Here is a 14,656-nt window from a genome sequence, read left to right as displayed (position 1 = left end):
GTGAGAAAGCATCTCTGCTGATGTCTTGATTTGGCATTTCATGGCCTTGGAACTGTAAATTTCTACTCCCAATAAATCCCCATCATAAAAGCCAAGAGATTTCTGGTACTTTGCATAGACAGCCTTTTGGCAAACTATAACAAACCCCCTCTGTTTCCAGTAGGAGGAAGAAGGGAAGACAAAAAGAGAAACAAATACAGAAGATCATACAGCAAATGGACACAGACAGCTAAAACAGCAGGGCAGGGGATAGAAAAAAAATCTTCAAAAAAAAAAGCCCAGAGAGCTCTCCTCTCTTTTACAAAGGGCTGCCCTCGAAAGAAGCTAGTTTACCAGAACCAACCTACTTGAGTTTTATCAGAACCTAACCAACCCAGTGAACGAAGAACACTGAATTCCATGTCTAGCTTTTGACATGGGGAAGAGGAAATACCCAATTCCAGTCCCCACTATCCAATAAGGGGTGATTTTTAAAAAAGATGCAAAGCACCTGGGATGGTCACCATGTAGGAGCAGCAGCTCATTAAAAGAATGAGACCTAGTCACAGCACTGTAGAGCTATCCCTTCCTTCACCTCTGACAACCACATCAGTAGGGTTCCTGGAAAATAGGGGATTAGTGTTGAAATGGCAAAACTCAGACTGTATTTTAGAAGTAGTATACCAGGAAACCCACAGACAACAGGGAAGATAAAAACAAGACCACCACAGGAAATTTTAGCCTCCATTAACAGCTACAGCAAAAAATAAATACAGCTTAACTCTGGCCAGATAAACATAAAACCTCACACTAAGCACACCTATTTAACTCAGTTCCTCTTACCTGATACATCATGCCTGGCTCTTAATAAAAAACTACAAGGCATGCATAAAGCCAAAACAAACAAACAAACAAACAAACAATACACACACACAATTTGAAGAGACAGGGTAAATATCAGACTGATATATGAGAGCAGTTTGGGAATTATTAGGGCAAGATTTAAAATAACTATGATTAGTATGTTAAGGGCTCTAATGGGAAAAGCGGACAGCAGGCAAAAAGTGGCAGGTAACATAAGCAAAGAGATGGAAACTCTACAAAAGAATAAAAGAGAAACACTAGAAATCAAAACCACTGTGACATAAATGAAGAATGCCTTTGATAGGCCCATCAGAATAGACACAGCTGAGGGAAAAAAAACAGTAAGCTTGAAGATACATAACTAGAAACTTCCAAACTGAAAAGCAGAGAGATAAAAACTGAAAAAGTAGAACAGAATATCTAACACCTGTGGGACTACTACAAATGGTGTAACATGCACGTATGCAGGTATTGACCAGAAGGAAAAAAAGAAACGAAACAATTATTTGAATTAATAATGGCTGAGAGTTTTCCAAAATTAATGACAGGGCACAGGTCTGAGAAGTTCAGAAAATACCAACCATGATAAATGTAAAATAACCCACCCCTAGGCATATCTATTCAAATGTAAGTAAGTCAGAGAAAAAAAGAAAACCTTGAAAGAAGCCATAGAAAAAGAAGCACCTTCCTATAGAGGTACAAGGGTAAGAATTACATCAGATTCTCTCCAGATACAATACAAGCAGGAAGAGACTGGAGTGAAATACTAAAAGCATTGAAAGTAAAACAAACAAACAAACAAAACACACATACACAACCTAGAATTATAGAACTCAGCAAACTATCCTTCAAAAGTGAAGGAGAAGTAAACTTTCTAGACAAACAAAAATTAAGGAAATTTGTTACCAACAGACCTGTCCTGCAGGAAATGTTAAAAGAAGCACTTCAGAGAGAAAGAAAATGATAAAGGTCAGAAGCTCTGATCTACAAAAGAAAGGAAGAGTGCTAAGAAAAAATAAATGAAGGTAAAATATTTTGTTTCTCTTATGCTTAACTGATCTAACAAATAAAAGTTTGTTCAAAATTATAATACCAACAATGATTACAGTTTATGGATAAATTAAATATATGATGGTTGCTATAAGGAATGGAAGGGGAGAATTGGGATTATTCTGTTATATAAGGTACCTGCACTACCCATGAAGCAGTACTCAGATTACTTGTAAATGTATATTGTAACCTCTAGGGAAACCATTAAATTTTTAAAAAAATATGTATAATTGAAATTCTAAGATGGAGAGACAATGGAATTGTATAAAATGCTTGATTAAAATTAGAAAAGGAAAAAAAGACTGGAAGACACAGAGCACAATGTCAATGAATAAAAAGTAGTTAAAATATGGTAGATATTAATCGAATGATATAAATAATCACTTTAAATGTGAATGACTTAAATACACCAGTTAATAGAGACTAGTAGAGTGGATTAAAACATAAGACCCAACTATATTTTGTTAATAAACTCACCTTAAATACATAGTCAAAGATAGATAAAAGTAAAGAGATAGAGAAGGATATACCATGCTAACACTAATCAACAGAAAGCTGGAGTAGCTGTATTGATTTCAAACAAAACATATTTCAGAGCAAGAAAAATTATCAAGGATATATAGGGAAATAACATAACGAAAAAGGAGTCAATGTTCCAAAAAATAACAATTCTTAACATGTATGTCCCTAACAACAGGGCACGAAAATATGTGATACAAAAACTGATAGAACTGCTAGGAGACATAGACAACTCCACTCATATTTGGAGACATCAATATCCCTCTGTGAGTAACTGTCAGATTCATCAGGCAGAAAATCAGTAAAGGTATATTAGAACTGAGGAGCACCATCCATCAACTGGATCTCATTGACATCTATAGAAACATCAAACAGCAATAGAATATACATTTTCCTCAAGCCCACATAACATTCACCAAGACAGACCACATACTGTGCTATAAGATACCCCTCAACAAATGTAAAAGAACAGAACTTTCAATCCATAACAGAATTAAACTAGAAATCAATAACAGAAAGATAGATGGAAATTCCAAAATATTTGGAGCTTAAACAAAACATAAATAACACATGGGTCAGAGAAGAAGTTTCAAAAGAAATTTTAAAAATATCTTGAACTACAGAAAAATGAAAAGACAGCTTATCAAAATTCATTGGATGCATCTCAAGTTGTTTATATAAGCTTCCACCTTAGGAAACTCAAAAAAAAAAAAAAAAAAGATAGAGATCAAATTAAACCAAAAAAGCAGAAAAAAATAATAAGGATTAGAGCAGACATCAGTGAAACTGAAAATAAGAAAATAAAGAACTTCAACAAAATCAAAAACTGGTTCTTTGAAATTATGAACAAAATTGATAAACCTCTAGCTAAGACAGTCAAGAAAAAAAAAAAAAAAGAGAATACACCAATTGCCCACTGAATATATTTTAAGTACAGTTTACCTCGATCATATTATTCTAGAGCTAAAATTTTAACATTAAACACAAATTTTAATTTTATTCCTTTATTTAAACTTGTTTAATTAGTTTCCTTTCTAGATCTGCTGAGATAACCTTACTATAGCACTTAGTTCATGCAACTATAATAGGATTCCCATTTGTATTATAATTACCTATATATAAATGTCTACAATATTTTATAATCTCCTTGGAAAAATGTTTACCTGCTTCTCTTTTTCCAACCCAGAATGTAGTGCCTAGTCCAGAATGGTAACTAGAAAAAAGGAATTTTGTATTGTCACTGTGTGGTTCATTTTATTATGTTTCTCTAGTAAAATGAGTACTATTCCCAGGTCTTGACAAACCTGGTGTAGCAGTTTGATAATATTTATGATTTCCAAAAATATATATTGGATTATGTTGTGAACTGGTCTGTTCCTCTGGGCATATTAGATTGGATTGCAGTCAGAGGTTTCACTTTTACTTGATTAATAATGATTAAGGCTTTGACTGGGCCACATCAGTAGTACGTGAGTAGTAGTCACAGAGAAAATGACATGGCAGAGAAGAAAATTGGAGTTTTGATCCTGGAGTTCAGGAAGTAAGCACACAAAGAAGCAGATACATGAGGAAAGAGTGAAGGCTCCATTAGACATTGCAGAGGCCCCAGGAAGAGAGTCAAGCTGTTCCCCTGACAGTTTACAGCTGGCCTTGTGGAGAGAGCAGAGCAGCTGAGCCTGGAAAGAAACAAACCTTGGAAAAGAGCCAAGACTTGTCCCAGTCTGTGGCTGAGACTGGAAGAAGCTAGACCATGGAGCCTTGGGAGGAGGAGTAAGACAGAACCCTCACAGGCATCACCCACCATCCTGCTCCAACATGTGGCAACAGACTCTGGGTGAGAAAGTACCTCTTACAGTACCTTTAGGTGGACTTTTTAGGGCCTTGTGATGGAAAGCTTCTATCCCAAATAAATACCCTTTATAAAAATCAACCGATTTCTGGTATTTTGCATCAGTAGCCCTTTAGCTGACCAATATACCTGGGAAACAAAGAACTTCCACTATGGTTGGGAACCCTTTCATCATGGATTCTAGATTAGTAGAGTATAATGGGCAAGGTACTTTCCCAAATTCATTGATAATCTAGGCTGGGAAAGTTCCTCCAGGTCTTATAATTCACAGATGGTACTGCCTCAGGATAAGAACAGGATGTTCCTTTTCCCAGTGTTAAGATCCCACCCCAAAGAAAATCTATTTGAGGTAGTGTCCCTAAGTACTCCTCTGTTGTCCAATCTCTCCTCTTGACTCAGGTGCTGGAGCAGGTCTTGGTGGAGGCAGTGTGTGGAGCACATCCTGAAAGTACTGGCTGCAATGTCCAAAGGAGCTGGATATGGTCGAAAGGGATGCCAATTGACAGTGAAAGACAGGGATAATATGAATGAAGCCATGGTAGGCAGAAAGGTGGCAACCTTCATTACTTTAGCAATTTGGGAAGAACCCAAAATGTAGTCTTTGAGTTTCCTGAATGGGCAGGTCAAAGAGATTTCATGGGAGGTGAGTGATTCTAGATTGCCTAATTCGATACTGTCTACTGGAGAGCCATGCTGTGTCAGTTGAGGCTTAGTAAATGGTCTTTGGTGGGGTATCCTAAAATCCTTACTGGTGGATTGAGACTCCTTGACCAATGGCCAGAATCAGGATGGCACTAGATCAAATATAGAACTAGAAGTGAAAAACATTATTACTATGAAAGATGTGTATGCCAATTTAACTACTTGCACATTTAAAATAGTAGCTCTGTAGCCTACTATTTTATCCATACAAGGCACAGTACCCAAAGTACTTCCCAGTGACTCCTTAAATGCCCCTTCTGGATTACTGATAGGTGGACATGATCTTGGAGAGTCTTCTAAGTGCAAGACATAATAAATGTGGCCCTCTCTCAACACATGAGTGGGAAGCACACAAAGAAACATCTCTTCCGAAAAAATGGGGTTGACTGGGGGAGACAAAGGTGAGCCAGCACAAAGAGCCATATGGTCTGTTTTGGCAAGGTCATTGCATAGAATGAGAACTGTATTCTGGGCATCTTAGGAAGGGTGAGGCTCTCCGAGGTTACTCAGAAATTGAGGATAAGTAACATAAACCCTGATCACTGGCTCAGGTCCTATAAGGTCCTATGTAATTCAGAATATTGGACCTGATAGAGCAATTTCAGGTTATCGTGGCTAAGTTTTAAAGAAGTCTGAAAGATGGAAAAAACTGATGACCTTCACACAGGCTTTTACCAATGGAACATCTCAGTGATCTTGCTGTACTGGTAAGTATTAACACAGCTCCTATGTATCCTACCCTTTTTATTATCAAAAAGGGATGGTTTTAGATTACAGAAAACAATGATAGGCTCAAGCACCCCTGTCTGGCCTCCTAAGGGGAGTGTGGCTTAAGGGACACAAAGTACTTAAGCAAGTAATTCCCTGGGGTTTGGTGGTTTTAATAACTAGGAAGAAGAGTGCCTGCCCCACCAGGAAGAGGTGAACGTCTTCATGATCCAGGGCTGCTCTCCACAATGCCGGTTAGAAGCTGGGTTAGCCCACCTTGACTTAAAGAAACTCAGCCAGTTCTTAAAGATAATAACATTCTTTCCTAAGGGCTCACACTCCATCTGTTTAGTATTAGGAACCATGCCATAAACCAAGATTTTTAATTAGTAGTTTCTTAAAGGACAACGTACTGTAGAAACTTCTGTTTAGTAGTACTTTGGTTCTCTGGTTGCTTACACCACCAAGAGTGGCTCTGAGGAAATGTTCAACCCAACAAATGTTTATGAACCTTCTACAGCATACCAAGTACTGAGCCTGCCTAAATGAACACGAAAAATGACCTGGCCTATTTTCTCAGGGAGCTAACACTCCACTAGAGAAATATAAAAATAAATGGAATTAGACAACAAATAAGCACTTGAATAGGCATATAAATAAAGCTTCACAGGAGCCCCGAAAAGGGAATACACATTCCAGCGGGGATTCCATGACTACTGTAAATGCTTTTAATTAGTGATTTCAGTACTGTGTCTATGGCTAAAGACTAATTCACTTAAAGTAACCAGGGGCTCTCCATCTATAGCTGTCTAACCTTTCAATTTTGCAAAGCATTCCTTTTCCCCGAAGAGGCCATTCACTAGGTGGAAATGAAGAGCAGAACTATAAATTAACGTAACATGATGCAGTACTTTTTGAATACAGATAAAATATATTTAGAACCTCAAAATTTCTGCCCATAAAATATAACAAATGTTGCTACTTTCATTGTAATTTCTTTTAAGACAATCCACCTAGCTTGGCCACTTAATATTAATTTACAAAGGAAATGTATTAAATGAGTGCCTCAACTATCTTTTTATGTGCTTGCCTTTTCCTTTTTATTGGAAGCTAAAATAAAGGCACAGAGTGTCTGTGTAAAATAGGGAAGACTCTGAGTGGAAATCATACTTAAAATGACTTTAGTAAAATTTATCATTTCATCAGTTTCTTGAATAGGTCAGAAGAGACCAACTATTAACTGACAGAATTGTTTATGCACAATTACTACAAAAAAGAAAGAGTATCAAGCAAATAAAAAAGAAAATTAAGCTACAACAAAAGGAGATAAATAATCCTGGGTGGTAATCAAAGAAATATAAATCAAAGAAGCTCAAGGCATCATTTCACAAATAAATTATCAGGTCTCTTCTTGCTATGATAACACCAAAAGCTCGTGTGGGTGCAGTGTAAATAGAGTAACGCTGGTAAATTGTTTGACCACTTCTGGAAAATAACATAGCAACAGAGAGCAAAAGCAATGTGAAATTTGCACCCGTAGTTGAAGAGTACCACTCTTGAGAATTTATCCTAAAGAAACAATTCAATGAAAGAATAAAAGTCACAAATATTAACATGGTATGAATAGTAATGTCTATAATAGGGAAGAAAAAACTGGAAACAATGCATCTGCTATGGAGTAATTAATATTACAATGAGAAAGAAAGCTGTTTCTGATCTCTCTGCGAGTAAGCAGACATACCCAGAAGCAGCCTGGCAAAGGACTGTCCTGCAGACGGCTGTGGCTTTAAACCTCTAGAGAAGGAGAGCAGCACTGATGACAGTAAGGGTGGGCAGGAGAGGGAACAGGGACAGGGCTAACGCAGAAGGAACAAGGAAACATAGGACATGAAAAACGAGGGCAAGCTACTCAGGTTTGAGGCAAGGTAATGACAATACAGGTCAGTTGGAAGACAGCTGGCATCTAATTTAAAGAAATCACATTAGTATTACGTACCAAAAGTCTTAGAAAAATATATCCCCTAAAGCCATATCTAAGAAAAACATGGAAATACTAAGAGACTTGTGGCAAATTACAGGGTATTTTCATTGCCTTCTTGGTGCTTTTGTGCTTATTTGTACCTTCCAAATCCTCTATAATGCACATGTATTACTTTTATAATCAGAGAACCCATGCTCTTTGGGAAAATAAAGACCAAAAAACACAATAATCACTGTTACTCTTCAGTGTGATGGCTTGTTAGAAACACCTAACTTGGGGACCCAGGGACCCCAAACTGTCCTGTTAACAAGATGGCACATCTCAGTCTGAAAAGCTCTGCTCTTCTCCCCACCCCCCACCCCCCACACCCTCCCCAAGTGAACAGTGTGTGGGAACCTACCAGACTCTGCTGGGACCCTGGATAAAGACATGTCGCCATAGCCGGCATGAGGTGGCGCAAAGCCTTCTGCAGATATGGAGCTTGGTGTCCTGAGGCAGGCAGGCCCAGTCAGCACCCTGGGGGCCAGAACACAACAGTCCTTCACTTGGGCAAACACAAAGCCAAGGATTTTCTATAAGACAACTGGTGTTTCCACAGCTCTGACACATTACTCATTTATTCAGTCAGTGTCATTCAGTGGATACTTAATTCCTTAAATAGCACATCTACACTGAATTAGATGCTGGGGATTCAATATGGAAATAATAAATAAGAATTAACTATAGAGCCTGTCCTCAAGAAATGTGGTCACCTTGATTCAATCAATAAATATTATCATGTAAAAAAGCATTTTTTCCTCTAATATTTGCCATAATTGGACTGCAAGGTCATGTTACATTGCTGTCATTTGTTAAAGCTTGGAGTATTTTTTGTCTGGCTACCTACAAATGAAATGGGATTACTGTAACCTGAAACCAAAAATTACTGTTTTAAACAGATTCATTTTTAAAAACTCTGAGATTTACAATATTAAGAAAAATATTTAAAATTTTTCCTTAAGGCAAAAATGTAGGTGGCACCTCCTTTTAATGCCACATAAGGATAATGTTTAACTGGCCCTCCCAAGGATTATTTAATAACGTAGGGAAATTGTACTTTGGTCCACTCATTGCTTACTGTTGACTAAGAGTCCTACACTTAGTGAAATGACATATTATTTGTAAACTTTTTTTTTAATTCTACTTTGACAAGGAGAAAAGGCATCTCTTTTTCAAAAAGAAGAACTATGGTGACTGGCAATGAAGAGCTTTCCCTGTACACATACCTGAGAATTGAAGTACCTCCTTGTTAATGAAGAACCACTAAGGACCAGAGGATCTGCCATCCAACTACTTGGTATATTTTTAACTAAAGACAACTGAAGTCAATTTTCTCTAAAAATTTTGTCTGAAAATTAATTTTAAGACAGTCCTTGATAATTAGTGAAACCCTTAACACAAGTACCAGGGTTTAAATAAATGGCCCACATGAAATAAACATGTGAATGGCCCTGTACCCAAACAACTTATCTTCTTTGTACACACACATACACACACACACACACACACATAGATAAGGTCTCTCTAGCAAACAAATAAATAGACTGAAACTCATATTAATTCATACCAAGAGTCACCAATTTCAAATCTTCCACCAAAGTCAGCAGTGCTTCCAGGACAAACAGTTTTGATTAGAAACACATGCCCATTTCTGGGACTTGTTAGGTAATGAATCAGAGATAATCCTATAGAAAAACAAAAGTCCATCAACTGGATGAATTTCTCTTCTCTTACACGTTATCTAGTATATCATAGTACAACTAGATAAAAGAATACCAACGTTAAGATGATTAATATTTAATTCAATTTTAAATTGCAACTACTGCAGTAAATTAGACATAGCATAATGCCTAAGTAACAGTTTATACAAGTCACCATCAACAAATGTACACTGAGTGCCGAGTCAGTCCATAAAGTTTAAAAAATAAATTATATAAATCCCTGTTCCCTCTCCTGCCCACCCTTACTATCATTATTTCATTTATTATAAAGCAAAAGAAAACTTTTCAGGAAATACAGTGCCCACCTCCTCCCAAGTTTGGCTAGGTAAGCAGCCATTAGTGTTTCCCCTCTAATCTCTGTGGGGATTTTTGGTTATTTTTTTAATTAGAGAAGTTGAGGGTTTTAGAACAATTGTGCATCAAATACAGGATTCCCATATACCAGCCTATTATTAACAACTTGCACTGGTGTGGTACCTTTGTTACAAATGATGAACACACATGTTTATAATTATACCATTAACTGTAGTCCATGGTTTAACTTATGGTTAAACACTGTTCTGTGGGGTTTTTTTCTTTTCATAATTGAGGTTTATCAGTCATTTTGAAGTTCAGTACACAGACATTTATGAACAATCTGAACACAATTCTAAATATAAATACCAAAAACCTAAAAAGCCATGTAGTTGTTTTTCTAAAGTTATTCCAGTTACTTTCCAGCTTAAAATTTGAATGTAAGTTTTCCTTAAGAGGCTATCTAGTACCTACATCTTCAAGTGCTGATAAGCTGTTCCATCTTTATATCCCACTAATTCACAATTCAATATCATACACACAACACACATTTCCAATCTTTCACAGCACATAACACAGTTATTAGAAAAACTGGATGGCCATGACCAAGGATGTTATAGAGTACACACAGTTCAGACAAGGGATGGTTTCAAGAAAGAATTCTACTAAAAAACAGGGGAATAGAAGTAATTTAAAATGTTTGTGATGGCTACTGTGTCAACTCAGCCAGGTAATTGTACCCAGTTGTTTGGTCAAGCAAGCACTGGGCTAACTGTAATACAAGGGCATTTATGGACTTTAGTCACCATTGACTTTACTGCAGTGGTAAATCATAGAGAGCTCATTATAATTACATCAATCAGGGAGATTGCAATCAGCAGTGAGTGACACTTAACCCAATCAGTTGAATGCCTTAAAAGAGGAAGTGAAGCCAAACTCAGCATGTAAATGCAATGCCTTCCCCCCAGCGTGGGACATGACACCCGGGGATGAGCCTCCCTGGCAACGAGGGACCACTATCAACTACCAACTGATGATGCAACTGGAAAATGACCTTATACGGAAGGTTCAATGCGGATCAGCAGAATATCCATGTCTACATAAAATACCATGACTTTAAAATGCTGTTTGACCTAAAGTAAGGGGGGAATGGAAAGGAGAAATGAGTTTATATGGCTACGAGTTTCTAAAAAAGAGTCTGGAGGCTGGCAGAAGGTTTGCCCTCATGCACAACTGAGCAGAGTCAGAGAGACAGATAAAGCAGATACAACCCCCAGATATTGGTTCCTTTGAGGGCTAAAGAGACCCATGGGAGTTATGGTCATGGCCGATGGGGTTAACTACCAGGGCAGATGGCCCCTCTTTGGAAATGGTGTTTATGTGTGATGAATCTGGACTCAGATGGGATCTCCCTTCATAAGACTTTCATGCTAATGTGCTGGAGGTGCAGTTAATGTTGGGGTTTAAGATATATTTAGGGGATTTGAATCTCTGGACTGACAATGTGATAGCCAGATCCTGAGCCTCAACAGACTCCAGCACCTACAATCTGATTTATTGGACTTACCACACTCAGCTAAGATGGAGTTGAAGAAGGACAACCACCACACCATGGAACCTAGAGTGATTACAACTGAAAATGGGAGGATTGCATCCACCATCCAGGTGGAATCTGAGCCTCCTCTTGACATAGAGGTGCAAAGGACACAACCAATCCAATGTCCACATAGAAGAGGTGGCATTGGATTGGGAAAAGTGGACATAGTGGACAAAGGGTATGGGGAAAGGCAGGAAGAGATGAGAGGTGGAGGCGTCTTCGGGACATGGAGCTGCCCTGGATGGTGCTTCAGAGGTAATCACCGGACATTGTAAATCCTCACAGGGCCCACTTGATGGAATAGAGGAGAGTATGGGCCATGATGTGAACCAATTTATATGAGGTGCAGAGGTGCCCAAAGATGTACTTACCAAATCCAATGGATATGTCATGATGATGGGAACGAGTGTTGTTGGGGGGGGAGAGGGGGGGTGGGGGGTGGGGTTGAATGGGACCTCACATATATATTTTTAATGTAATATTATTACAAAGTCAATAAAAAATAAAAAAATTTAAAAAAAAAAAAAAAAAAAAAGAGGAAGTGATTTCAGCATTGCGTGATAATTTCCCAGCTCATCTTTGGACAACCAACATCTCCCAGAACTTATCAAGAAACTTCATTGGACTTTCATCGGAGCCCCTGGTTGCAGCCTGCCTGCAAAACCTGGATTTGTGCATCCCCACAGCTGCATAATACAGACTCATAAAATAACATACAATTGACAGATATCTCTTGTTGATTCTGTTTCCCTAGAGAACCCTGATTAATAACAATGTTCAACCATATTCAATGCATGACTGTGATTTCAAATCACCAGTTAATATGCATTACAAGGTACAAAAATTGCCAACCCCTACGCCATGGAGTGTTTTTGTTTGTTTGTTTGTTTGTTTTAATATTTATATTTATTTCTCTCCCCTTTCCCCCACCCCGCCCTAGTTGTCTGTTCTCTGTGTCTATTTGCTGCATGTTCTTTGTCCGCTTCTGTTGTTGTCAGCAGCACGGGAATCTGTATTTCTTTTTCTTGCGTCATCTTGTGTGTCAGCTCTCCGTGTGTGTGCAGCACCATTCCTAGGCAGGCTGAACTTTCTTTTGCACTGGGCAGCTCTCCTTATGGGGAGCACTCCTTGTGTGGGGGGCTCTTCTATGCAAGGACGTGGCAGGGCACTCCTTGCGTGCATCAGCACTGCACATGGACCAGCTCCACATGGGTCAAGGAGGCCCAGGGTTTGAACCATGGACCTCCCATGTGGTAGATGGATGCCCTATCCACTGGGCAAGTCCGCTTCCCCCTGCCATGGAGTGTTGACATCTAATATACCAGAAATGTGTATATATTTTTTACAATGAAAAAAAAAAGTTGACATCCAAGATAGTCAAAGACTATCAATATCCACTATTTTCTGGTTGTACCAAGAAATAAACAACCAGCAAATGACTTCCCCCTTAAAAAAAAAAAAAGCATTTACACTTTAAAAAATGGGATGAAGTGGGATCCCAATCTTCTTAACACTGTTTCTTCTAGAGCTACTAAAAACATTGCATTTATAAAATAACTTTTTTTGGTAATGTATATATTTTCAAAAAAATACAATTTACAAAAATGGTGGGGTGGGGAGTGGAGAGTGGGTTATATGGGAACCGCTTATGTTTTTTAATGTAACATTCTTTACAATCTATTAGCATTAATTTTAAAAATGTAAAAAAAAAAAGCTGATAAAAATATTCCTCTGGGTTATACAAGAAAGGAGAAATGGACCACTGAGAAGACATGGTATACAATATTTAACCAGACCTGGCTTCTTTCTCTCCTGCTTCATCAGAGGCTGGACTCTCCTCATTTTTAGTTTCTCCATTTTCTGCAAGTAAATCCTGTTGAGTTTCTTGGTTACCACGTCAGCTTGTTTTCCCTTTGCTTCCCTTTTCCCTTTGAGGGTTGCACTTTTCAGTCTGAAGGTTTATCCTTTCCCACTGTCATTTTTGGCTTCACGTCTGCTTTCATAGGAGCAGGTTTAGCAGACAGCCTTGCCGACCTCCTCCTGGGCTCATCCTTCCCTACCGCTTCAGCGGAGCGGAGCTTCCTCTCAGACAAATCAGAATCTAAGCATTGAAGGGTAGAATTGTTGCTGTTTCTTCAGTGACTAGCACATTGGAAATACTCAAGAAATGTTCGATTAATTAATTTCATGAAAATGTGTATCATCACTGATCAGTCCACACAGCCACATCAATAACTCTGGGAAGTCTCAGAAGTCTTATACGGTCCCTGAGAGAAGGGCTGTAAAAGATAAAGTTCAAGGTTTCCTTCCAACTCCTGGGGAAGGTGCCAGAGTGCTGAAAATCAGGGCATTAACCCTGAGAAGGGAGAAAACTAAAAGCAGAGCTAGTTTCTGGATACATAACTCAGGAGAGAGAAAAAGTGGTCTAACCTGATGCAAAGTGATCCCATTTGATCATAAGAGGAAGAAAACACAAGTGTTTGTGTTGCCCAGGCAAAAGAAGCATGACATTTTCCTTCAGAAGTTAGGGTGACATAGTGGAAGAACCAATGAATTCTTATTTTCAAATGATAACTATTGTAAATCCAGTTGGGGTACTATTTATAGCCTATCTCAAAACTTTAGCAGATACTGGCAAAGACCACTTCTTCATAATGGACTTTAAGCAGGTACTAGATGCCAAGATAAATAAGTTGAAATGACCTGCTGAGCACCTTGTCTAGGCCAATTCTTAACTACAGGCTGAGACTCTTCAAACTCTCCTGAAGGTTCTGTCATACCCCATTCACTGAGTCGTGTATTAGCCTAGAATAAAGGGCAGGAAAGAAGACCAAGTGCCTAATACTGAATGGCTCTTGCTGTCTTTCCTGTAGTCCTATGGAGAGAGGAGTTCCCTCCTCTGAAATCTATTTTCTTGTGGCCAAGTGCCAGTGTAAGCATGTTGGACTATTACAAATTATACAGCACTATTTATACCTTTTAAGAATTGTTTTTTCAGACTATGCTTTTTCTAAGAATTACTATTGTTGATTTTTCTGACTATAAAGATAACCAATAGTAAAGTTACAAATAGGAAATTTCATTTTGTAGTTTATTAACCATTCTCAGTATGTGTGTCTGGAGAGAGGGTTGCAGGGAAACAGGGAGAAGAGAGGTGTGAACTGCTACCTCAAGAGCTGCTGTGGTGGTGGAGACGAGTGTGGTGGAGTGAGGGAGAGAAAAGCAAAGGACACAGAAGGCAGGGCTCCAGGATCCCTCCAGGCTCCCATAATTTTTTCAACAAAGTTCTTCCACTAAAAGAAGTTCAAAAACAACTGTTCCAAACAGTATTTTAAGTAATCATCTCCGAGTAA

General features: G+C 38.3%; 1 long non-coding RNA gene across 1 annotated transcript in view; it reads right to left on the bottom strand.

The window, feature by feature from the left end:
* LOC131279030 (uncharacterized) overlaps nucleotides 1-9,346 on the bottom strand; it is a 30,847-nt gene extending 21,501 nt beyond the window's left edge. Inside the window, exons 1-2 of the long non-coding RNA XR_009186372.1 lie at nucleotides 9,259-9,346; nucleotides 8,053-8,168 (exon numbers count right to left, since the gene is read on the bottom strand). This is a non-coding gene — a long non-coding RNA (uncharacterized lncRNA). The remainder of the gene's footprint in view (nucleotides 1-8,052; nucleotides 8,169-9,258) is intronic.
* Between the last annotated feature and the right edge of the window lie 5,310 nt (nucleotides 9,347-14,656).

Source organism: Dasypus novemcinctus, chromosome 6 (assembly GCF_030445035.2).
Source record: "Dasypus novemcinctus isolate mDasNov1 chromosome 6, mDasNov1.1.hap2, whole genome shotgun sequence".
Classification (NCBI taxonomy): Eukaryota; Metazoa; Chordata; class Mammalia; order Cingulata; family Dasypodidae; genus Dasypus; species Dasypus novemcinctus.
The sequence above is the reverse complement of the archived record's forward strand: the minus strand, read 5'-3'. Positions and strand labels throughout refer to the sequence as shown.